The sequence below is a fragment of the Stomoxys calcitrans genome, chromosome 2 (genome assembly GCF_963082655.1).
Source record: "Stomoxys calcitrans chromosome 2, idStoCalc2.1, whole genome shotgun sequence".
In the NCBI taxonomy this organism is placed as follows: Eukaryota; Metazoa; Arthropoda; class Insecta; order Diptera; family Muscidae; genus Stomoxys; species Stomoxys calcitrans.
The window spans coordinates 196,855,275-196,882,571 of record NC_081553.1 but is presented as its reverse complement, the minus strand read 5'-3'; the positions used below and the strand labels follow the sequence as shown (position 1 = coordinate 196,882,571).

The 27,297-nt window shown below is 40.7% G+C and overlaps 1 protein-coding gene across 2 annotated transcripts in view; it reads left to right on the top strand.

The window, feature by feature from the left end:
• LOC106081780 (protein hunchback) overlaps positions 1 to 27,297 on the top strand; it is a 263,183-nt gene that overhangs the window by 74,716 nt on the left and 161,170 nt on the right. Inside the window, exon 3 of one of the 2 annotated variants that reach the window (XM_059362249.1) lies at positions 26,927 to 27,082. The exons of the other annotated variant lie outside the window; for it this stretch is intronic. The gene's annotated coding sequence lies outside the window, so the exon portion shown is untranslated. The remainder of the gene's footprint in view (positions 1 to 26,926; positions 27,083 to 27,297) is intronic. 2 annotated transcript variants of the gene reach the window in all.

Sequence of the window (27,297 nt, the reverse complement as noted above, 5' to 3'; positions counted from 1 at the left end):
ACTTGGTCCGACAATTGGTTCGAATTCTACACTCAAATACCTTTTATTTAAGCCCAACATGCCCATGGCCAGTAAATAAGTTATATTTGGGGGGTGTTTTGGGGAAGGGGTGGACACCGAGAAACGTGGTCCCACATTTGGATATCTGATTGGTATTCTACTTGCAAATACCTTTCATTTAAGTCCCATATTGCCATTGTCGGTAAATATGTCCGATTTGGGGGTGTTTTGGGGCTTGGGCTGGTCCCCCTAGTACTTGGTCCGACAATTGGATATCAGATACGTTTTCTTATCCTAAATACCTTTCATTTGAGTCCCATATTGTCGTGATTGTTCTAAATATATGTTTGGTAGGTTTTTAAGGGTGGGGCAGCCCCCTAGGTACCTATCCGAAATTTGGATACCAAATTTTTATTTTTAGGGTACTATATGAGAGCACACAAAATTTCGCACCACCCATATCCGAGATTTTGCGTTTCTGAAAATTAGGGTAAGGGGGAGGGTCCGCCCCCCTTCAGATATCAAAAACTGTAGTATCCCTATTTTAAAAGGCGCTTCAAGCTCGCCCGGTCCGTATCTAATATACCCTCCACCTTATCTCTTTGACGCGCATTTACTTGTCTTTTATTATTTTATTTGTTTTAATTCAGCGTAAATATATACCCAAGAAAATCACAAGTCATCTTAACATTTTTCTCAAAATACTTCTTACTTTAGCACCTTCGTATTACAACTCAGTCTTGCGTTTTAATCCTTTTTGATTGAATTGTGTAAAGGTGATTGAAAAATTATTTTCGGTATCCATATAAACCTTTTAAATTCATTTGTTTTTGTTTATTAAGCACTGTAGTTGTTTGAGATATATTATTTCAAGATGTTTTCGCACAATCAACATTCGCTGTGTTTCAATTCCACTTTTATAAAAAGAAAAATCATATATATATTATTTTTAGTTTTTTTTTATTTAAGTTTTCACAATAATTTTTCTAGCGCCATTTTGTTTGTTTGACTATTTTGGGGTAATTTCACATATTTTACAAAATTACCGATAAAATATTACAAATATGCGGCTAATATTTAAACTCATGGGCACTCTTTAAAGTAGTATTTCTCTTCATTTTCAAATTTAATTTTTTTTTACCTAAAAACTGAACTTTTTGCACTTATGGATTTAATTTTTGCTTTTTTTTCTATTTTCAATTGAATTTCTTATACTTTTCGAGTTCGATTTCGATTGAAGTTACCAACCACGAAGCGTACCAACTGTAAACTGATTTTAATTTTCTAACCAAACTTAGTTAGCCTCTGTTTAGCCGGGCGTAACGCCGCCAAGCAACCAGAGCAACAAGCAGAGTGTATTTTCGTTATGTTTTGTTACAATTCAACATTTATGTCTTTGTCTGCGTGTGCGTTATGGCCCCTCATTCGAATTCATTGGCAGACGTATTCACTCACATTCTCATCACCATTACCGCCACTGAGGCTCGTGCTCTCTTGACTCGTAATAACATATAATGCTCAGCATTTTAGCCAACATTGGAGTTTTCTTCGTGTATTTTTGGTGGTGTTAACAAACGAGGGCTTTTTAGACGCGGCACATTTTACAGTGGAGATATTTGGAGTTGTTGGCTCTTCATTGCCACAAGCAGTCATTATGTGTGATAAGAGCATAGAAAACTATTTGTAACCGGATTTTCGAAATATTTTCGAAAAGAGTACTCTTTGCTATGGGTAAGGGTAGTTTTAATACGCTTTCCTAAGAAAAGGTAAAGGGTACTTTTAATACACTTTCCTAATGGAACGGGTAGTTTTCTTTCCTAAGGAAAGGGTAGTTTTAATTCCCTTTCCTAATGGAACGGGCAGGAATGGTACTTTAAATACCCTCTTCTAATAGAATGGGTACTTTTAAACCCTTTCCTAAGGGAAATGGTAGCTTTTATACCCTTTCCTAAGATAAATGGTAGCTTTGATACCCTTTCATAAAGAAAAGGGTAGCTTCGATACCCTTTCTTAAGAGAAAGAGTAGTTTTAATACCCTTTCCTAAGAGAAAGGGTTGCTTTGATACCCGTTTCTAAGGAAAAGGGTAGCTTTAATACCCTTTCCGAAGGGAAATAGTAGCGTTTATATCCTTTCTTTAAGGAAATGTTAGCTTTACCCTTTTCTAAGGGAAAAGGTAGCTTTAAAACCCTTTCCGAATGGAAAGGGTAGCTTTAATACCCTTTACTAAGGAAACGAGTAGCGTTAGTAACCTTTCCGAAGGGAAAGGGTAGCTTTAACACCCTTTCCTAAGGAAAAGGGTAGTTTTAATACCCTTTCCTGAGGGAATGGGCCGTTTTAATACTCTTTCCTAAGGGTAAGGGTAGCTTTTATACCCTTTTATAGGGGAAGGGGTAGCTTTAAAGCCCATTCCGAAGGGAAAGGTTAGCTTTAATACCCTTTCCTAAAGGAAACGAGTAACGTTAGTAACCTTTCCCAAGGGAAAGGGTAGCTTTAATACCCTTTCCCAACGAAAAGGGCTTTTATACCCTTTTCTAAGGAAAAGGGTAGTTTTAATACCCTTTACTAAGGGAAAGGGTAGCTTTTATACCCTTTTACAAGGGAAGGGGTAACTTTAAATCCCATTACGAAGGGAAAGGGTAGCTTTAATACCCTTTCCTAAGGGAAAGGGTAGTTTTTATACCCTTTTATTAAGGAAAGGGTAGCTTTAAAACCCTTTCCGAAGGGACAGGGTAGCTTTAATACCCTTTCCTACGGGAAAAGGAAGCTTTAATACCCTTTTCTAAGGGAAAAGGTAGCTTTAAAACCCTTTCCGAATGGAAAGGGTAGCTTTAATACCCTTTACTAAGAAAACGAGAAGCGTTAGTAACCTTTCCGAAGGGAAAGAGTAGCTTTAATACCCTTTTCGAAGGGAAACGGTAGCTTTAATACCCTTTCCTAAGGGAATGGGTAGCTTTAATACCCTTTCCTAAGGAAAAGGGTAGCTTTAATACCCTTTCCGAAGGGAAAGGGTAGCTTTCCTAAATGAAAGGGTAGCTTTTCCTAAGGGAAAGGGTAGCTTTTCTAAGGGAAAGGGTAGCTTTTCTAAGGGAAAGGGTAGCTTTAATACCCTTTCCTAAGGGAAAGGGTAGTTTTAATAACCTCTCCTAAGGGAATAGGTAGCTTAAATGCACTTTCCTATGGCAAATGGTGGCTTTAATTCTCTTTTTTTAGGGAAATGGTAGTTTAAATACTAAGGGAAAGGGTAACTTTAGCACCCTTTTCTAAGGGAAAGAGTGGTTTTCATACCCATTCTAAATGGAAAGGGTAGCTTTTGTTCCCTTTCCTAAGGGAAAATCTAGCGTTGGTTAACTCGAAGCCTTTCGGGTCGACGCAGTCCGAGTTAGGGGCGTGGGGTGCTAATGCGGATGCAACCCTGTGGAACACCGAAACGGTCTGTAGAACGGCAAAAATCCTATGGGGGAATTCAGATCGTGCGAAGATGGGGCTATTACTGAAAGGAAATAAGAAGATCAGAGGTCATTATAGTTGTGCGTGTCATAACGGGACACATAGGACTACAAGCTCTCTTAAGTAAAATCGGTGCTGGAAGTGATAGCATGTAGGACATGTGGGAAAGATCATGAGACGTTGCAGCATTTCCTTTCTCATTGCTCGGCTCTCGCGTCTAACAGATACCGGCACATAGCTGGGAACATAATACCTGACAAAAACTAACATAGGGGCATAAATGGTCTTTCCTTAGGGAAAGGCTAGTTTTCATATCCTTTCCTAAAGTAAAGGGTAGTTTTAATACCCTTTCTTAAGGGAAAGGGTAGTTTTTTAAATTGTGCTTTAATACCCTTTCCTAAGAGAAAGGGTAGCTTTAATACCCTTTTCGTAGGGAAAAGGTACCTTCAATACCTTTTCCTAAGGGAAAGGGTAGCTTTTGTACCCTTTCCTGAGGGAAATAGTAGCGTTAATGCTCTTTCCTATGGGAAAGTGTAGCTTTAATACCCGTTCTTTAGGAAGAGGACAATTTTAATATACTTTCCTTAGAAAAGGGGTAGATTTAACACCCTTTCCTAAGGGAAATGGTGGCTTTAATACCCCTTCTATAGGGAGAGGATAATTTTAATATTCTTTCTTAAGGGAAAGGGTAGTTTTGTTGTTAGCTGTTAGCTGTTAGCTGTTGCCGCCAACCATCAATAGTTTTGCGTTTTTTTTTGTTGCCTTTTGTTGTTGACTTGTGTTTCTTTCGAAAATATATGGAAGAGGTTACTGTGATCAGGGTGTTAACAATTTTGCTAAGGGGACAAGAAAAGCTAATATATTGATGGAATATAATTTTGAGATCCATAATTTGCATTTTTGGTCGATTTGATATTTATGGAACTTGTAACTCTTGTTTGTCCGTTTTTAGTATATAGAGCAGTTAAATCAAACTTTTAGCAAATTCGGGTTGAAAATTTGACTTTTTATCAACACAAATACCTTAATCGGGAGTTGGACTATATGGTAGCTACATATAAATGTGTATCGATCTGGACCGTGCTCCTTAAGAATATCGCGGTATTTATTTACATTTCAGCAAAATCGGTTATTAAATGCGATTTTTATGGACTCAATACCTTAAATCGGGAGATGGGTGGATATAAGGGCTATGTAGTCCTAAATGGCCCATCTTCTACAAATTTACTTTACTTTCTTTGCATACATATTTGGCAAAAAAATTTTTTATTAAGTTTTTTAAGATTTTTTGCATTTGTTTCTTCCTTACAAAGATTTAACAAAAATTTTTATACGCCCTTCCTTCTACCTTGTTTACTTCAGTGCAATTTTGGGTAGTTTTCTGTTATTATTCCATTGCCCATTTTTATATGAAGCCCATAGGGTACAAAAGGCTAGCATAATGAGTATGTAGTAGATTTAACCCATTTTAGTTTGGTTGAAATTTATTTTATGAAAAATCCTTTTTAAAGAGTGATTTTTTAGCTATAATCTTTTTGGCCACACTGGTTTAGACAGCTCACGCACGTTTCGTGTTTTGCTTGACTGTCAAACGTCTTCAGTTTGGTCTAAAATTTAACCATAAATCGTCCTACAAACGGACAACGCTTGCAAATTATTGAATTTTATTATCAAATGCGTGCTCTGTTAAGAAAGTTCATCGCGCGTTTCTTCCGTTCCATCGACGAAGCTCATTTTTGGTTCAATGGGTACGTAAGTAAGCAGAATTCTCGATTTTGGAGTGAAGTTTAGACAGAAGCATTGCAAGAGCTACCATTGCATCCAGAAAAAGTCAAAGTTTGATGCGGTTTATGGGCTGGTGGCATCATTGGACCGTACTTCTTCAAACATGGCGCGAATCGTAACGTAACTGTGAATGGTGAGCGCTGCCGTGAGATGATATCTAACTCTTTTTTTTGTCCGAAATGCAAGAGCTTGACCAGCATGACATGTGGTTTCACGAAACGGTGCCACATGCCACAAAGCACGTCTTATCGAGAGGCGAGTTCGGTGAACATTTTATTTCACGTTCGGCACCGGTCAATTGGCCGCCTAGATCGTGCGATTTAACGCCTTTAGACTATGTTTTGTGAGGCTCATGTCTTTACAGACAAGCCCGCTTCAATTGACGCATTGGAAGACAGCATTTAAGCACTTATTCGTGAGATATCGGCCGAAATGTTGTAAAGAGTATACCAAAATTAGACTAAGCGGATGGACCATTTGAGGCGCATTCACGGTCAACATTTGCATGAAATAATCTTCAAACATTAAATTATATGGACCGTATTATCGATTCAAATAAAGACTTCATGAATTTTTCGGATTTTTGGTGTTTTTTTTTTTGAAAATCTTTTCTATAACTCCTAAAAAATCGCACTTAAGTTGGTCGCAGTCTGAACAAAATGTGTAGGATCGAGGTGACCAACTTTGAAGGCATATATGGGATTTGGGATGGGATGTCCCATATTCTTCAGATCGTTCTATATTCCCGTTGGTAGATTTTGGAGGTTGGGTGTCCCCCTACATACTTAATTTTAATTTTAAATATCTGATTTACGAAAGTGTAGACAAAGACTACGCTTTAAAAGACACTGATACTACCCGTGCTGTTATATGGTTCTGAAGCATGGGTACTTGTGAAAGCAGATGAGGCAGTGCTTGAAGTATTTGAGAGAAAGATTCTTCGTAAAATATATGGACCAGTTTGCGTTAACGGAGAATATAGGCGATGTATGAACCACGAGCTGTATGAGCTGTATGACGACGATAGCATAGTTACACGCATCAAAATACAACGGCTGCGTTGGCTAGGTCATGTTGTCAGAATGGATGAAGAAGCTCCAGCAAAGAAGCCTTTTGAAGGCAAACACGGTGGTACACGCAAACCGGGAAGACCAAAAGTCCGATGGAAAGATCAAGTTGTGGGAGACACCTCGAAACTTGGTGTCAGAGATTTTAGAATGAGCGCAGAAGATCGAGGCGCTTGGAACGCTATTCTACATTCGGCTAGTGGAAGAAATATTCTGTCATAGCCAATTATAGTAAGTAAGTTAAGATTTACGAAAAGTTCTAGTGTTCTAGAACTAGTTCTCCTAAATTTACATTGCCCATATGACTTTTGAAAGTATCAAACAGTAATAGGTGTGATTGTAAAGATCTTCCGTAGTCTAGAGGCCTCGGATGCATTTTCCAAGGAGCTTCAGAGTTCCATTCAGGATTTGGTCTAAACCTTTTTCAGTTCGCTTGTGTATTTTCTTAGCAAAGCTGTATAGACGTCATAGTTGTGTGGTGCCCTTGAGGCTTTCGCTCTATTGAAGAATTTTCTGCAATCCTACTTTTGACCAATCAGTTTTGGGGTCCACCATGGTAGTCGCTGTTTGCCCCTTGGTTGGACTCTAGGACATGCTGACATGAAGCGAGTCATTCAATGTCTCTACGTGTTTAAACTCCGCAGTTTCCCCTTTCTTGGAAGAGGAATACCGAGGAAAGAGGCCGTAAGGCATTGTGCGCTTTTTACTCCTGCAGGAGGATTTTCGGTAGCAAGTGGGGGGCCATCGTGAGACCAGTACTGACCTATAGAGCACTGGTATGGTGGAGGCCCGTGAAAAATAGGGCTCTTACGAGGAATTCGTGAAGGTCGTAAGACATGCGTCGGGGTCACAGGAGCACTGAAATCCGACCCGCAGGCAGGTCTGGAAGCGATGCTGGATATGCAGCCTATTAGTGTGGCATATTGTTTGCAGTCCCTCGGCGGATGGTTGCTGGATGGTTGCTGGACTGCTAGGGCGCTCTGTCGTGTCAATGACCGGATGAGACAAAAGAGTAACTGGCGTTCGATAAGATTTTGATGAGTACCTTAACATGGGTCACAACCAGATACTGTGCCATAGACACACCGCATGGTGGCGAGCATTGCAATACCGCACAATGACTTCTGCAGGAGTTGCCTTGATGAAGGCAAAGAGGAGACTATCGGTCACTTGCTGTGTTCATGCCCGGGTCTGCAGTAGGATGTCAGGAAATTTAACTGTTGCGCAGTTACTTTAGGGACAGAAGGGCTTGTGTGCTTGGGGACAGTGAGACTGTCCGGAAGGACGTTGTAAGGGCCTACCCGCAGGGTTCCATCTGTGGTCCATTCATTTGGAACCTCATGATGAATTCTCTGCTTCAGCTGTTGGCGCGTTCTTTTAAGGTTTGTGCTTATGCGGATAACCTTCTCATCTTGGTTGAAGGGCAGTCTGCTGCTCTTGAAACGGCCTGAAACCACCACATCAGCTTTTGGGTTTTTTGGAATCTATTTTAAGCATACTCCCGGGTTCTAGATCTGCCGCTCCTCTGGAAAAAGACGCAGATCATCACCCGCCTAGTGGTTAACATTATCGTAGCTATTATTCAGTAACTTAAAATTGTCCGTAATTAAATACCTACGAAGAAGGCCACCGTATCGCAGATGTTAGCATGTCTGCCTATGACGCTGAACGCCTGGGTTCGAATCCTGATGGGAACATCAGAAAAAATTTCCAACGGTGGTTATCCCCTTCTTTTTGATAAAAAGTACTGTACCACTGTTACTGATAGAACGGATTGGAACTATGATATCCCTGGTAACAGAAGTTGCATAGACTTCTATACTAGACGACCAGCAGGACTTTGGGGTGTTCTCTAAAGATCTAGAACTGGTCATATCGAAATGTTGCCCGACCACTGCAGTGTGTATCAAGCGGTGATCTTTGCAATTAAGGAAATGGAGGAAACTCTAAGACGAAATGTAATAACGACGATTGGCATAGATATCTTCTCAGACAGCCATTAAATCCCTGGAGAAGGTATTTCTGAACATAATACCGCCCGTCGCAGATCTCTCAACGAGATGGCCGAACAGTTCAAAAGTCACCTGATCTGGATGCCGGGCCACAGAGATATCCCAGGGAATTGTAAAGCGGATGAGCTTGCGAGACTAGGAACTACCCTACAAATTTCAGGGATACTGGAATCTGTGGGTATGCCTCTAGCGACATGTAAGCTAAGTTTTCAGGACAAGTGCCGAAGGACAACGAATGATAGATGGTCACAAAGAGGGGACTGTGAGCATTCTAAATCTATGTGGCCTATACTTAAAGAGGTCTACTGCTTTGCTGTCACTGGCTAGAACAAACCTCTCAGTCATTTCGTCCGTCATGATAGGTCACTGTCTAATCGGAAAACAGGCTTACAGACTGAAGGTTGCCAGCAACGACTTTTGCAGAAGCTGTGAGGACACCGAAGAAGAAGAGACTATAGACCACCTTCTGCGTGTGTGTGCCGCACTTTAGGTTCTCATTTTTTTGAAGGCATCTGCCTTCGTCTGTTCCTTTGGTATCACAACGGACGAAAACGTCTAAGTGTGTCTGATGGCAGTGGCAGTCTGCCTAACCTAATCTATCCCCTCCTAATGCTGGCGACATTTGTGAGGTACTATACCATGTTAAAACTTCTCTTCAAGGAGGTGACGCACTGCGGCATCCTTGAGCTTAAACTTGAATCGGACAGCATTCATCGATAAATGAGAAGTTTGACCCAGTTCCTAAGTGGAATGTTCGTGGGCAAATTTGCGATTTGCAACTACCTACGAATTGCAGAATATTCTTGCAGAGCGATATCACAAAACGTCCGCTCCATCCATCTAATGATAGGGCCTTATAACTATATATCGAGGTGCTATAAACAAATTGACAAGCTATGGTGGAGTGTGTAGTACATTTTCCTACTCATAGCTTAATTTTTTTTTCATATAATAGAGAATAACCCTCAAAATTAGCCACTGCCATGATATTCGTCCGAAAATCGAATATAAACACCCTCTACTTTTGCCAGCACTCATTTTCCTCCAAAGCCTTCATATATGGTTATCATTTTATACACATACTCGTAACATAGCTACATATACATGTGTTAATATATGTTGAAAATGTTTCCACATCACTCGTCAAGCGTTTCAATTCAATTTTTCTTTTTTGTGTTTGGTTGTTTTTCCATTTTGAAGTGGTGCGCTTGAAAGTGCCTGATGAAGATAATCATGAAGAAGACAATGTCGATGACGATGTTGCTGATATGAAGAGAGAGAGAGGAAGAAAGAGACCAACCAAACTCCATTGCATTTTGTACATCTAACTGAAATTTAGTAAGTCTTTAATCACTGATGTTGTCTATATGAAGGTAGTGGGTAACTCCAGACTACAATGCGCACGCGCGCAAACTCTCAATCTGTATGTCAGCAACATCACTCGCAGCAACAGCAGTTGACTTGTAATGGAAGCCAATTTGATTTAAGTTCATTTATTTTGAATACAGTGTGAAAGCGTAGTGAAGACTCCCTCATAGCATCTCCCTCTACGTTTTTGTAATGAAATGCAAAAGTTTATGAACTGTGTCTCTTTGCGTGTCCGTCCTTCCTTCCGTCTGTCTGTCTGTCTGTCTCTCGGTGTGCTTCACTATTACATGAATGAATTGTTTTGTTTCGTTTTTATTTTGTTTTAATGTTCTTTCCGTTCTTTTATTTATTTTTTCGGGCACCACCATGTCATAGGAGTGTCCAATGGGTAGGGTGTTGGGTGATAAATATTTTTTATTTCAAAATATTTCGAATTCCTAAGGGAAGACAGAATGGGGTACTTTTTTATACCCTCCACCATAAGATGGGGGTATACTAATTTCGTCATTCTGATTGTAACTACTCGAAATATTCGTCTGAGACCCCATAAAGTATATATATTCTTGATCGTCGTGAAATTTTATGTCGATCTAGCCATGTCCGTCCGTCTGTCCGTCCGTCCGTCCGTCTGTCTGTCGAAAGCACGCTAACTTCCGAAGGAGTAAAGCTAGCCGCTTGAAATTTTGCACAAATACTTCTTGTTAGTGTAGGTCGGTTGGTATTCTAAATGGGCCATATCGGTCCATGTTTTGATATAGCTGCCATATAAACCGATCTTGGGTCTTGACTTCTTGAGCCTCTAGAGTGCGCAATTCTTATCCGATTGGAATGAAATTTTGCATGACGTGTTTTGTTATGATATCCAACAACTGTGCCAAGTATGGTTCAAATCGGTCCATAACCTGATATAGCTACCATATAAACCGATCTTGGGTCTTGACTTCTTGACCCTCTAGAGGGCGCAATTCTTAACCGATTGGAATGGAATTTCGCACGACGTGTTTTGTTATGATATCCAACAACTGTGCCAAGTATGGTTCAAATCGGTCCATAACCTGATATAGCTACCATATAAACCGATCTTGGGTCTTGACTTCTTGACCCTGTAGAGGGCGCAATTCTTAACCAATTGGAATGGAATTTCGCACGACGTGTTTTGTTATGATATCCAAACAACTGTGCCAAGTATGGTTTAAATCGGTCCATAACCTGATATAGCTGTCATATAAACAGATCTTGGGATTTGACTTCTTGAGCTTCTAGAGGGCACAATTCCTATCCGATTTGTCTGAAATTTTGCATGACGTATTTTATTTTTACTTTCAACAACTGGGTCAAATAAGGTTCAAATCGGTTCATAACCTGATATAGCTGCCATATAAACCGATCTGGGATCTTGACTTCTTGACCCCTAGAGGTCGCAATTATTATCCGATATGCCTGAAATTTTGTACGATGGATCCTCTCATGACCATCAACAAACGTGTTTATTATGTTCTGAATCGGTCTGTAGCCCGATACAGATCCCATATAAATTGTTCTCTCTATTTTACTTCGTGAGCCCCAATGGGCGCAATTCTTATACGAATTGGCTGAAATTTTACACAGGTCTCCAACATATAATTTAATTGTGGTCCGAACCGGACCATATCTTGATATCGTTTTAATAGCAGAACAACTCTTTTCTTATATCCTTTTTAGCCTAAGAAGAGATGCCGGGAAAAGAACTCTACAAATGCGATCCATGGTGGAGGGTATATAAGATTCGGCCCGGCCGAACTTAGCACGCTTTTACTTGTTTTTTTTTTTTTTTTTTGCTGAACATCAGAAACCCCATTTTCCACAGGGAACGACGGGACTCGCGGAGACACCGGAATCTTGGAATAATGACGTTGGTCGAAGGATTTCTAATTACGGAATTTATGGTGAAGGAATCCTTGAGGAGCTTCAAACCATTTAAGTCACCCGGACCTGATCGAATATTTCCGGCGTTACTACAGAAAGAGGTTTTCACATCGTGCCTAGGACTATCATATATTCCAAAAGCCTGGCAGGAAGTAAGGTTGGTGTTTATACCCAAGCCCGGCAAGACAAGTTATGCCACACTCAAGGCCTACAGACCCATAAGCCTAACGTCGTTTCTACTCAAAATCATGGAACGCATTGTGGACACCATGATAAAGAATAGGACATCCAGAGAACTGCTCAAATACAAACAGCATGCCTATGGCAAGAGAAGGTCGGTAGAGACTGTCCTGCACGAGGTTGTGCCTAAAATGGGAAAATCCTTCGATGCCAAAACGTACACCCTGGCGGTAGGCATTGACTTCGAGGGGGCTTTTAACAATGTGCGGACCGATACACTGATCCAAACCTTTGACCCGTACCGGGTGGACTGGGTCCTTAGAGACTGGATAAACCATATGCTAAGGAACAGGTGGATAAATTGTGTGTCCCATGGCATAAATATAAGGGAGAAAGTGGCACAAGGAGAGCATTTTATCGCCACTCCTATGGGTGACCACCAAAAATTACCTATTACGGATGCTGACTGAGGAGCGATTTGAACTCGTCTGCCACCTAGAAGATTTTATAATACTTCTAAGGGGTAAGGATCCAAACGAGCTTTGCAGAAGAGCCGAAAGGGTCTTGCATATGGCATATGACTGGGCTAACCCCAGAGGTCTCAATGTTAACCCAGAGAAGACTGAAATATGCCTGCTCACGAGGAAGACGAAGGTGGGCCTATTTAACGCACCACGTTTCCTCAATAAGACAATTTCGATATCTGACAAGGTCAAATACTTAGGTGTGATCTTGGACAGGAAACTGTATTGGAAGTGTCACATTCAAGAGCGTACTGAAAAGGCTCACAGATGTTGGGCATTATGTAGACCGGCCGTAGGCCCGAAATGGGGCCTGAACCCGAGAATAGTCCACTGGCTCTACAGAAGCGAGATTAGACCAATACTTACTTACGCCCCAGTAGTTTGGTGGACTGCGATGGAGAAAAAGTGCAACATAAGGATCATACAACAGGTTCAGAGAACATGTTGTCTTGGCATAGGCGGAGCGATGAGGACCACGCCCACTAGGGCACTGGGGACTATTCTAGATATCCGACCCATTGACATACAGATTAAGTGTGAGGCAGTCACTGCGGATATGAGACTTAAGGCAATGGGAGAATGGATTAAGGATGGGAGCAGCTCATACCATCGCGGTATAATCGTGGCGACGATAGGAAACCTGGAAGGAAGTGGAGAGGTTTCCAATCGGATACCTGAGATGAACCTTGAGGTCGAGTACGAGGAACTGCTGCCATCGGTACAGTCTTGTATTGACGGAACCCTAGTATTGCCATCTGGAAGATCATGTTAAACGGATGGATCAAAGCTAGAGGACAGAGTGGGCCTGGGGGTTTACATTGAAAACCCAGGGACTGAGATCTGTTTTAGACTGCCTGACCATAATACGGTCCTGCAGGCGGAGATCCGGGCGATCACGGAATGCGTAAAGTGGTGTGGTGCTAACGCGAAGATGTCGTGTGTGAACATCTTTGCCGACAATAAAATTGTCGGTAAAGACGGTAAGTTCACGAACAGTCTTGCAGTGTAAGAAGGAGATTAACGCCTTCTCTGAGGATGGCACAATCCTCATGGTTAGGGTGCCGGGCCATAACAGAGTAAGGGAGAATGAAAGGAGATACGATTTGGCAGTGAAGGCCAGAGAACTGTATTACCCCAAAGCGTTTCGGGTCGACGCAGTCCGAGTTAAGGGAGTGGGCAAAGAATGCGCATGCGACATTGTGGAACAGCAAAACGGTCGGTAGGACGGCGAAAATCCTATGGGGGGATTCAGGTCGTGAGAAGACGAGGCTATTACTAAAAGGTAGCAAGAAGGAGGTCAGTATAGTTATTGGTATCATAACGGGACACATCGGACTACGAGGGCACTTATGTAAAATCGGTGCGGCAAGTGATAGCATGTGGAGGGCATGCGGGGAAGATGATGAGACGTTGGCTCATTTCCTATGTCATTGCCCAGCTTTCGCGTCTAACAGATACCGGCACTTAGGTGGAGACACAATACCAGACATGACCAACTTAAGGGGAGTGGTATTGAAGACAATTAAGGATTTTGTAAGTAGCACGGAATTCCTAAGTTAAAATTTTCTTGTTAGAGGTTACTTTATAGCTTTTAGAATGCACAAAAAGCCGATTACTGGCTTAGGTGTATGTTTGTAGTGACATGGGGCGGATTAATATCTGCACCCTGTTTTCAATCTAACATAACCTAAGAAATCATAGGTCAAAATCTTGTTGAATTCTTTTACAGGATTTAAAGTTATATTAGCTAATACGCTACCAACTCAGCTGCGAAAAGGTGTCCTTCTGAAAATAACAGTAAATACTTGCTCTAGTGATTTAAGAGAAATTTCTCTGTGAATCTTAAATGGAAAAAAAAGCTAAAAATTAATTTATTTTTTTATTGGCAACACACATAACAATACCGCGGTGTTATCGCAATTTTACATCATTAATATGAGCAACTAAGTTTTTTAAATACTTTCCCCATATCCTAAATTTTATTTTGGTAATGGAGCTTCGAAGCTAAAAATAAAATCTTAATATCGACTCTCCTCACAAAATTCAATAACAATTTAGTGGAAGCCTTCAAATGCCCATACTAGTATTGACATTTTATACCCCATCTACTATCCCCAGGTTTAACAGCCGGTTTCCTAAAACGCCGCTTGCTATTGTTTACATTCTTTTTAGGTTTGTTTACATTTGACCAATTTCCTCCTTGGCAACGTAGTTTTTTTTTTTGTTTTTTTGAACCATTCCAAAGAAACGAAACTAAATAATTCCTATGGGTGGATGCATTTGCTTCCTTTTTTAGTGGCATACGATTTCACTTTTTTTTCTTTACTGGATTCGAGCAAAGAAAGACACATGCCTTTTAACATTTCATTAGTGGCGAGTAAGTAACCTTTGCACAAGGGTGAGTGAGTGGTTGGTGTTGCGTTCTGCATCAATGGCTCAATGGCCAAAAAACAAAAATGTTGACGTTCCTAAGGTAGGGCTAACCATGACTGAGCGCTTATAATCTCAATAAATTACGCTAGGCAACATGAAACTTAAGTTTGTTGTATTTTAATAGAACTCATTTATTACAATTTGTCTACTGCATGGTATTTTCTTATACGAAATTCTTTAACACCCTGTAAAGGAATTCTAAAAAAAATAAATTTGCCATACTAGCAACATGCAATAGGGATATAAAGGATCTAAAGGTTTTAGTAAATTTTTCGTCATGTTAGATACCGTGAGATAGAGGCATCCTTGAATACTACTCCCACCATCATACTAACATTCGAGTCATATATTGTCCCGATTGGCGGACATCTCCTTTTGTGGGGTATATCATGTCAAAAGCACTTAGTTTATGCCCCATTATGCCCGATCGGTTTTTTAAGTCCACTTGGATGGGTTTTGTTTTGGGATGGAGAGCCCTTTATATTGGGTTGCCCAAAAACTAATTGCGGATTTTTTAAAAGATAGTAATTGCATTTTTAATAAAACTTAGAATGAACTTTAATCTAATAAACTTTTTTTAAACTTTTTTTCTAAAGCAAGCTAAAAGTAACAGCTGATAACTGACAGAAGAAAGAATGCAATTACAGAGTCACAAGCTGTGAAAAAAATTTTCAACGCCGACTATATGAAAAATCCGCAATTACTTTTTGGGCAACCCATAGATGGTTGTGACCAAATTTTTAGGTGCCATCCCCACTCAACTTTCATTTGATATCCATATTATCCCAATTGGTTAACACGTCCGTTTGGATTCCATAACATTGCCAAAAATTGCCGTCTCTGAAATCTGGGGTTTATGCAAATTGGGGTAAGCGAAATCGTTGCTTTAACAGTTATTTAATAGAAATTATTTCTTCTCTGACAAATCGTTCAACACATCTTACATTTGATTAACCGCACTTCGAATCATGTTTTCTTCAAATATGTTACTTGTTTAGTACTTCCGTTTCCCAAACACCCAACATATTGTATTAGTTTATACAGTACAATTGTAATTTGTTATATGGTTGCCGTACTGTTTTCTTTGGTTCAAGTCTCTGCTGTTATTTGTGGGTATGTGTCTAGGCTGCAGCAAAATATATTTCCAATAAGCAAATAATTTCCGACAGTTGAAAATTGCGGCGAAAAATCTTAATAAACCAGTAAGGAAGGCCAAAAGTCGGGCGGTGCCGACTATATAACACCCTACACCACCTAGTGCATATAGCACTTTTTATATGCATTGTAGAACTTATCTCGAAATCTAGTCAGACTTCAATTTGGATACCTATTGAAATAGCAATTTAGAACCTAGTAAGATTTTCTAACCATAGGACAAAAGATTTGGATTTCCACATATTTAAAAGGCCATATCGGATAAAAGATTATATGGGAGTTATATCGAAACCTGTGCCAATTTTAATGACACATACTGGGGCGTCAAATAGAGATTGAATCGCCCAGTATGTGTCATTAAGATGTGACCAACATTGTGGTTTTTACTGCCATAAAAGTCCATATCGGATGAAATATACACATTGGAGCTATATCTAAATTAGGACTGATTTTAATGAAATTTTGCGCACGTATTGGAACGTCAATTTAAACGTCTCATGAAAAATCGGGCGAAAAGTGTGGATTCTACAGCCTTAAAAAGCTAAATCGGATGAAAGATATATATGGGAGCTATATCTAAATCTGATCCGATTTTTATGAAATTTAGCACATACATTGAAACTTCACAAAAACGACTCCACACCAAATTTGGTAAAGATCGGACCAAAATTGTGGCTTCTACAGCTTTAATAGTTCAAATCGAATGAAAGATTTGTACTGGAGCTATATCTAAATCTGAACCGATTTTTATGAAATTTTCCAGATATATTAAGATCGGTAACAAAACAGTCCGTGCCAAATTTTGTGCAGATCGGTTGAAAATTGTAGTACAATTTAAGTACAAATCGGGTGATACATATATATGGGAGCTATATCTAAATCTGGACCAATTTTTATGAAATTTCGCACACATATGTAGACCTCAAATAAAATACCCAATGCCAAATTTTGTGAAGATCGGACGAAAATTGTGGCTTCTACATCCTTAAAAAGCCAAATCGGATGAAAAATATATATGGGAGCTATATCTAAATCTCAACCGATTTTTATGAAATTTCGCACACATATGTAGACCTCAAATAAAGTACCCAATGCAAAATTTTGTGAAGATCGGACGAAAATTGTGGCTTCTACATCCTTAAAAAGCCAAATCGGATGAAAAATATATATGGGAGCTATATCTAAATCTCAACCGATTTTTATGAAATTTCGCACACATATGTAGACCTTAAATAAAATATCCAACGCCAAATTTTGTGAAGATCGGACGAAAATTGTGGCTTCTACAACCTTAAAAAGCCATATCGGATGAAAGATATATATGGGAGCTATATCTAAATCTCAATCGATTTTTACGAAATTTTGCACACATATGTAGACCTCAAAATAAAATACCCAATGCCAAATTTTGTAAAGTTCGGACGAAAATTGTGGCTTCTACAGCCTTAAAAAGCCATATCGGATGAAAGATATATATGGGTGCTATATCTAAATCTCAATCGATTTTTATGAAATGTTGCACACATATGTAGACCTTAAATAAAACACCCCATGCCAAATTTTGTGAAGATCGGACAAAAATTGTGGCTTCTACATCCTTAAAAAGCCAAATCGGATGAAAAATTTATATGGGAGCTATATCTATATCTGAACCGATTTTTATCAAAATCAATAGCGTTTGTTCTTGGGCCAAAAAAGTGGCATATGCTAAATTTCGTGACAATCGGACAACAAATACGGCCTGCAATTTGATTACAAGAATACATGGTCAAACTCGGAAAATCTCGCAAAACAGACATGTAGGCCGATCGGGACTATATGAGACACAAATGAAAGGTTTTGGTGTATAGTCCACCACATTTTGAACTTGAAAATGGGGTATAGTTGAACTAGAAAAGTGTTGTAGTCTTTAACAATCTTGTATAAGATATGCTTCAGTATTTGCGTAGGTTAGGTTGTAGGGGCACTCGACTAAGCAACCTCCTTCACACGGAGATATTGGGTCCATTGTATTCGCCCTTAGAAAAAGATAGAAGAGAAAGAGAAGAGAATGATGCAGAAACACACATAAACATCAGACCCCAATGCAAGACAACAGACACTGCAGAAAAAAAAAGCCAACCCACAACCTGGCGCACCGGGATTTTAAACGTTGAGAGTATGGTCAACCAACTTAAGGTGTTATTAGACGATATGTTTTCTTATATGTATTTTAAAATGTGTGTGTGGTCGCCCCGGTAGCCAAGTTGGTAGCGTACTCGGATTGCCAGTGTGGGGGTTGTGGGTTCGATTCTCCCCTGAGACCTGGTTTGTCGCTATTGTGGTATCACAATGGACTAAAATATTCTAAGTGAGTCTATTTAGAAAAAAGACTGCCAGTCTAACCTAGCCTACATATCATTACCCGGCTTTCGCGGCTAACAGACACCGGCACTTAGGTGGGGACATAATACCATAAACCAACTTAGGGCGTGATATGGAAAACAATTTCGAGGTGAATTTTGGTATACAGGCGGCACAACAAGCCGATTACTGGCTTAGAACGATGTCCATAGTGGCATGGGGCGGATTAATATCTGGACCCTCTTTTTAACCTTACCTAACTCGGAAAGTTGTACACATCGTGTAATACGAACGAAACATTTAACATGAAAAACAAGTGAAAAGGCGTTAAGTTCGGCCGGGCCGGACTTTGAATACCCACACCTCGTGTATATATGTGAACCTACTTTCGTCATAATTCGGTGAAAAATGCATACCTTATGTCCCCATAGCAGCTATATCGAAATATGTTCCGATTTGGACCAAATTCGACACGGACATTGAGTGGTCTAATAAGTACAAGTCCTATACGACACGGATGTCGAAAATCCTAACATAAGTCAAATACAAATTTTGCCCATGAACATTCCACTAAGGAACGGGGCAAACTTCTCACATATCGATGAGTGCAATCCAATTCAAATTTAAACTCAATGATAAGGGGCCTCCTTTTTATAGCCGAGACCGAACGGCGTGCCGCAGTGCGACACCTCTTTGGAGAGAAGTTTTACATGGCATATTACTTCACATATGTTGCCAGCATTAGGAGGGGAAAACCACCGTTAAAAATTTTTTCTGATGGTCTCGCCAGGATACAAACCCAGGCGTTCAGCGTCATAGGTGGACATGCTAACCTCTGCGAGATGGTTACCTCCATAAGTCAAAATTCAGCAAAATCGGATTATAATTGTGCCTTTTATGGGGCCAAGACATTAAATCGAGAGGTCGATCTATATGGCAGCTATATCCAAATCTGGACCGATCTGAGTTAAATTCAAGAATAATGTTTAAGGGCCTAAAAAAACTCACTGTCCCAAATTTCGGCGAAATTGGACAATAAATGCGTCTTTTATGGGCCCAAAACCTTAAATCTAGGAATCGGTCTATATGGCAGCTATATTCAAGTCTGGACCGATTTGAGTTTAATTCAAGAAGCGTCTTTAAGGGCATAAAAAAACTCTATCTCAAATTTCGGCGAAATTGGAGAATAAATGCGCCTTTTATGGGCCCAAGACATTAAATCTGGAGATCGGTCTATATGGCAGCTATATACAAATCTAGTCCGATCTGAGCCAAATTGAAAAAAAAATGTCGAAGGGCCCAACACAACTCACTGTCCCAAATTTCGGCGAAATCGGACAATAAATGCGTCTTTTATGACCCCAAAACCTTAAATCGAGAGATCGGTCTATATGGCAGCTATATCCAAATCTGGACCGATCCGAGACAAATTGAAGAAGAATGTCGAAGGGCATAACACAACTGACTCTCCCAAATTTCGGCGACATCGGATAATAAATGCGCCTTTTATGGCCCCAAAACCTCAAATCAAAAGATTGGTCTATATGGCGGCTATATACAAATGTGGACCGATCTGAGACAAATTGAAGAACAATGTCGAAGGGCATAACACAACTGACTCTCCCAAATTTCGGCGACATCGGACAATAAATGCGCCTTTTATGGGCTCAAAACCTTAAATCGAGAGATCGGTCTATATGGCGACTATATCCAAATCTGGACCCATCTGAGCCAAATTGGAGACGAATGTCTAAGGGCATAAAACAACTCACTGTCCCAAATTTCGGCGACATCGGACAATAAATGCGTCTTTTATGACCCCAAAACCTTAAATCGAGAGATCGGTCTATATGCCGGCTATATCCAAGTCTGAACCGATCTGTGCCATATTGCACAAGTATGTCGAGGAGCTTAATTTAACTCACTGTCTCAAATTTCGGCGACATCGGACAATAAATGCTTCTTTTGTGGGCTCAAAACCTTAAATCGAGAGATCGGTCTATATGGCAGCTATACCCAAATCTGAACCGATCTGTGCCAAATTGAAGAAAGATGTCGAAGGGCATAACACAACTGACTCTCCCAAATTTCGGCGACATCGGATAATAAATGCGCCTTTTATGGCCCCAAAACCTCAAATCAAAAGATTGGTCTATATGGCGGCTATATACAAATGTGGACCGATCTGAGACAAATTGAAGAACAATGTCGAAGGGCATAACACAACTGACTCTCCCAAATTTCGGCGACATCGGACAATAAATGCGCCTTTTATGGGCTCAAAACCTTAAATCGAGAGATCGGTCTATATGGCGACTATATCCAAATCTGGACCCATCTGAGCCAAATTGGAGACGAATGTCTAAGGGCATAAAACAACTCACTGTCCCAAATTTCGGCGACATCGGACAATAAATGCGTCTTTTATGACCCCAAAACCTTAAATCGAGAGATCGGTCTATATGCCGGCTATATCCAAGTCTGAACCGATCTGTGCCATATTGCACAAGTATGTCGAGGAGCTTAATTTAACTCACTGTCTCAAATTTCGGCGACATCGGACAATAAATGCTTCTTTTGTGGGCTCAAAACCTTAAATCGAGAGATCGGTCTATATGGCAGCTATACCCAAATCTGAACCGATCTGTGCCAAATTGAAGAAAGATGTCGAAGGGACTAACACAACTCACTGTCCCAAATTTCAGCAAAATCGGATTATAAATGCGCCTTCTATGGAGCCAAGACTTACAATCGAAATATCGGTCTATATGGCAGCTATAATCAAATCTGAACCGATCTGTGCCAAATTGAAGAAAGATGTCGAAGGGCCTAACACAACTCACTGTCCCAAATTTCAGCAAAATCGGATCATAAATGTGGCTTTTATGGGTCTAAGACCCTTAATCGGCGGATCGGTCTATATGGGGGCTATATCAAGATATAGTTCCACATAGCCCACCTTCGAACTTAACCTGCTTATGAACAAAAAAAGAATCTGTGCAAAGTTTCAGCTCAATATCTCTATTTTTAAAGACTGTAGCGTGATTTAAACAGACAGACAGGCGGACAGACGGACGGACAGACGGAAGAACAGACGGACGGACATGGCTAGATCGTTTTAGATTCTTACGCTGATCTAGAATATATATGCTTTATAGGATCGGAAATGGATATTTCGATGTGTTGCAAACGGAATGACAATACGAATATACCCCATCCTTCGGTGAGAACAAAGTGCATGGAGGGAATCCAAACACGGAAAAAGGTGTTCGCCCATTATACTGTGTCTTTTCCTCGCACCTGCGGGGTAGAGAAGCAAAAGGTATTCAACGTCAGAACTTTGACATTGCAGTGACCAGTCAGGAATCTGATAAACAGTTCCATGTCATGCTTCCTCAGCTCCAAGATGAACGATTTCCAGTTTCGTGAAATATTAAACCTACAAACTAACAACCCACTGCACTAGCCCAAGCCTCATTCGCGATGTCTTTGTAAACTTCGTCGACCCTATTAAAAAGCCCGCACTGACAAAGACTCGTTGGATTCGTTATACGATCCTGCTCCTATTAGCGATGCATTCTAGACCAGTTCACCAGAAGTCTCGTTCCCTACCACCAGACTCACTGAGACTATTTTATTTAATTGTGATACCACAATAGCGATAAACCAGGCCTGCAGAGCCTGACAGGCTTTCCCATGGTTCGAAGAAGCTCTTTGAAACTTCTAACCAGTCTCGACCTCACATGGTCCGATGCATCAGCTTTCGGCGCCGCCTGACTAACCACGTATATCGTGACAATCCGATTGGGTACCATCAACATCGTATCAACTGCCTTCAGCGAGATCTTCGCCTGAAAGATGCTGGATCCGTTTTAAATGCCAATTTATTATTCCCTAATTTCTAAGAATGCAATGAAGACTCTTCCCCAGTACCCCATTCAATTTAGATCCATCCGTGTATACAGAAAGTCCCGGGAAGACCAGAATGCTACTAGCCCAGAGACCCCTTTTCGGGAAAACTACATCTAACCCGTCAATAAGGAAGGACTCCTCTGGTATAATCAGTGGCGCCGCATATATCATTTAGCCACACCGCATCCTCATGGCATTCAGCACGTCTCTCGAGGCACTTCTCCTTGCCCAGAAGATAAGCACTGATGCGACAACCTGTACCTGCTCTCCCTGCGGAGAGCATTGACTGAATGATCACGCCCAGTCCAAACGGCTAAAGTTAGAATTATGAAATGAACCACGAATGGTGGTCTAGAGTCATAGGCACGGGATAAGGCTGGATTTGGTGATATTCGTACGTTAAGGTTCTAAAAAGTACCAAAAAGTACGAAATAGTACATTTTTGCTCAGTGCGAACGGAAAGGGCTAGAATTATGTCCTTGTTCTTCTCGTACCGAAAGAAGAAGAAATAGTACGCTATTGGTACTATTTGTTAAATTCTTTGTAGATCTCTGAATTTTGGAACTAAGGTACACCATGGCAATCTAAATTGGGTGACAATAAGAGTTTTTGGAAATCTGTGCATTTATTTACAAAAAAAGTACCACCCATGTATAAAATGGTTGAACTTTGTACAGGGTGGATGGTAAAACTAGAATTTTGAAATTTGACTTAAATGATATCTGCTACCAAATAATGAGGGTAAAAAGAAAAATGCAAAAATAGTACTGGTAACGGGAGAAAACGTACTTTTAGTACCGCAATTGGTACCATTTGGTACTATCTTTACAGATGGAGCTGGAGGTCTGAAATTTTGCATGTACATACAACCAAGAAATAAATGATGGGTGGCTTAATGATCCATTCAAAATTCGTATATTTCGGTACCAAAACTAGTACCATTTAGTACTTTCTTTATAGATGGAGCTAGAAGTCTGAAATTTAGCTTGAAGGTACAGCTAAGAAATAAATGATGGGTGACTAAATGATTTATTCAAAATTCGTACATTTTGGTACCAAAATTGGAACCATTTTGTACTTTCTCTACAGATGGAGCTAGAGGTCTGAAATTTGGCAAATTTGCCTATGAACATTCCAATAAGGAACTGGGACAAGCTTCTCACAAATCAATGAGTACTATCCAAATCAATTTTAAGCTCATGTAGCTACAACTAAGAAATATATGATGGGTGACTAAATTATCTATTCACAATTCGATCTTTTTGCTATCAAAATTAGACCATTTTGTACTTTCTCTACAGATGGAGCTAGAGGTCTGGAACTTGTCATATAGGTACAAGAAGGAAATTTATAATGGATCACTTAATGATCTTTTCAACATTTGTGTATTTTGGCACCAAAAAGTGCAAAATAGTCCCCAACAGGGGAGCTCCCCGTTAGGCGCTATTAAGTCTCCTACCACTGCACGGCCTGATGTCTCAATATAAGGATTTCTGCCTATCCTAGTCTTCCCAATCTTGAAAAAGACAGCCTTGCTCCCGTAGTTCCCCATGCTTTTAGCCTTAGCCAAACTCGTCACGGAGACTTGATCAATGCCAACCACTACGAGAGTTCCTTCCTCCTTTCTCCACCCTGTGGAAGACCTCCCACTTCTCTGCGATTAAACCTTGGTTTTGCTTGCCCAAGAATCCCAACATGCGTTCCGTCGTAAATGTACTGCCCCATCCCTTAATGAAGATTATCGCCGTTGTGAGCTGGGGCAGCTTTGCTCCCGTAGTGCCCCATGCTTTAAGTCTTAGTCAAACTCGTCAGGAAGACTTGATCAATGTCAACCACTACGAGAGTTCCTTCCTCCTTTCTCCACCCTGTGGAAGACCTCCCACTTTTCTGCGATCAAACCTTGGTTTTGCTTGCCCACGAATCCCAACATGCGTTCCGTCACAAATTTACGGCCCCATCCCTTAATGAAGACTGTCGCCTTTGTGAGCTGGGGGAGGTCTACCTTTCTCATCAGGTCCAGCTTTGCGCCCTCCCAAGTAGCGTGGATACCTCTGACGAGCTGTTTGCGTAAAGATATCCTTTCTATACTCGTAGCTCATCATTTGTATGGATGGACCCTCTACAGAGTTTCACACATGTTCGAAAATCCGCTAGTTATCCAGATCCTCCACTTGGGACCGATGATCTGGTGGAATCCTACCGGATGAACTGCTGAAATTGATGACTGCATAAGTCAGCTCAACTCTGTTGTGCTTCCTTGCCACTCTGGCGTAAGAGGGCGGCTCCTTACCATTCTCAGCGACCATTTTCCCCTTCTGTGATGGATGGAAGTCATAGTCCTCCATGAAGACTAAGGGGCCGCTTCTTCGTTGTTTTTCCGACTATGTCTGCCTCCACAGGACACTGTCTGAAATCTCCATTGCGGAATGGCTGGCTTGGTTTTCCCAGAGTACTTGAAAGTGGGGAGCTCTTTTTCTTCGTCAGCATTTTAGCAGTGTTGTGATCTTCGGGAGAAGTGCTTGAAATTGACATTTCAAGCTATAAATGGCTGGAAAGTGTGATTTGCCCAAACTTTTTTCTATTCATCGACAATGTCATTGATAGAGTTTTCCGTGGCGCAGTAACTCCAAAGACTGCTAAAGTGTGAACGAGATTATTCCTGTTTGGTTATAAAGACCAACCTGGCCGAGGGCGTAGAGAGCAATGCCCACGGTATGTAGGATAATGTAAGGCTCACCCTTAAAATCCATTCCAGCCATGGCAGATTAACTTCAAGAGTCTAGAGCAGAATCACCGGGATGATTTAAGACCGAAACCCATTTAAATGGCTGGAAAGTGTCACTGATAGGGTTTTCCGTAGTTGCAGCCCATCTGTGTATCGCTCATCTCCTTCTGGCTAACTGAAAAATGCGTCTCTCTCAGTTGTTCCACCGTCTCCTGACTGTTCTTGGCGTTAGTTCAGTTCTCTATCCTCAGAAAGCCTGCGTGTGCACTTTGCGGAACCAAGATGCCTCACTAGTGTCCTTCAACTCATCTTGATTTCTTATTTCCTTCTTGCATTTTATTGGGGTTTCACGATATTCGTCCCAGCCCTCCGCTGTGTTTTCTCTTTCGCCTTGTCAAAGAGACTCCTGCTTTCCTTCCTGAGTACCTTAAAGTTCGGAGTCTACCACGATTGGTACCCGAAGGTACTATAAAGTACCCCTTCTACGCGAAGGCACCCCTTCTGGACATGCCCTCTGAAAGGCCTCGTTTAGGCACATCGTAAATGGCCTTCTGCGGGTTCCAGTCCGATATTGGCAACCCAGGGGAGCCAAGCCCCTGCCTGTATTCCCTTAACTATCTTTGTTGGTCTTTCTCGGATTTCTGCATGGCCTCTTCATTTCTAGTCCGAAAAAGATCACTAAGTGGAGATGTTCCAGTTCGACACTTTGATCGAGTCACTTTTCTTGACAAAATTAATATTTATAACCTGTTCACTGGTCCCTTTATAGTACGCCGGGGTATTTCCCCTGTAGCAGATATCCAAGTTAATGGACAAAATGTTACCAAAACATAACTCACCCTTTTGTTTGTATGCAAATTTACCCAAGAACATTAAGGAACAGGAGCAATGATAAGGGTCCTCCTTTTTATAGCCGCAGTGCGACACCTCTTTAGAGAAGAAGTTTTTACATGCCATAGCACCTCACGAATGTCGCCAGGATTAGGAGGGGATAACCACCGCTGAAAATTTTATGATGGTCTTGCCAGAATTTGAACCCATTGTATCCCATGGGGTTTTTCCCTCACTGTCAAAACAACATACCTTTTGTCACTTGTCGCCAACTCATCGAAATCAGTTGATATGGAAGATTTGGCAAACGAATCCAGTGATAAAAAGTAAAAGCATGCTAAGTTCAGTAGGACCACCATGGATCGCATTTGTCAAGTTCTTTGCGCGGTATCTTTTTATAGGCACACAAGGTATAATGGATAAGAATTGCTATTCTTTTGATGCTATATCAGGTTTTGGACCGACTCGGACCACACTCTGTTGGAGCCCATAGTAGATCCCTATTGCGCTGCCGGTACATTCTTCTCTATCTCCTTCGTCGTGCCGCGGATCGCTTTCTCGGTCTGCTTGTGAGCTTAGCAAAGCCATCGCTCACTTCTGCCGTCATCTGCCCTCATCTCTCGATTTGACTGCGATGATTGTTTCGTTGACACCGTCGCTGTCTGAATCCGAGCCGGAAACACCACCTATACTTAAAGGCTGGGGACGAACTGTGCATCCCTCAGGTTTATCCGTCTCTTCCTCATTAATTAGTCTAACGACTAGTTGTGCGCTTGAAGCATTACTCTCGACTACAGGTGCCTAGGCACCCACACCTGTAGGAGGGGAGAACAACGTGCCACGGTCTGACGCCACCACCGCTGCTGTGGGGTCTTTGGAGTCCATTTGTAGCCTATTCCAAAAAGGCTTAAAAATTGTTCGTAGTTAGTACCTATTCCAAGATACGGATATTTTTTCTTTGTGGAGTGAAATAAAAACACGTCCGCTCCACTCAACGGCAACAATAATAATGACTGAATATTGTGTAGATGAAATTTTCAACAAAAATTTTTTTTTTCAAAATTTTATTTTGATGGAGGATTCTAACAAAAATTTTAAATTTTTGACGCAAAACTTTGTCAATAAAGTGATTTGCCGTTAGATAACTTAAATACTTAAAAATATAAATATTTGCAATTTGGTTTTAATTAAAAAAAATATTTGTTAAATTTTCCCGTAAATGTTTATTTCCATTACAGAGAACCTTTCTAGAAGATTAACATATTCGTTAATACCAAGCTTCGAATAAGTAGCAAGGCCAAGACCCCTCTTCATGTTTCAAGCAAAAAATCCACATAATTCTCACTTCCATCCATCCAGTTATTCATTCATTGAATCAGTCAGTCAGTCAGTCGGTGAGTCGTCATTCATTTATAATTCTCTAATCCGCTATATTTTTGTTTCGCTTAAATAAAAATAACAATAACAGCAGCAGCAGCCGCCTATATACACACACACACACACACTTACGCACATACTCTTTTATCCGTCATACGCAGTTTTTCCTAATAACCATTGTTCGAAAAAAAAAACTAATTTATTTTTATATATTTTCCATCAAAATAGTCAC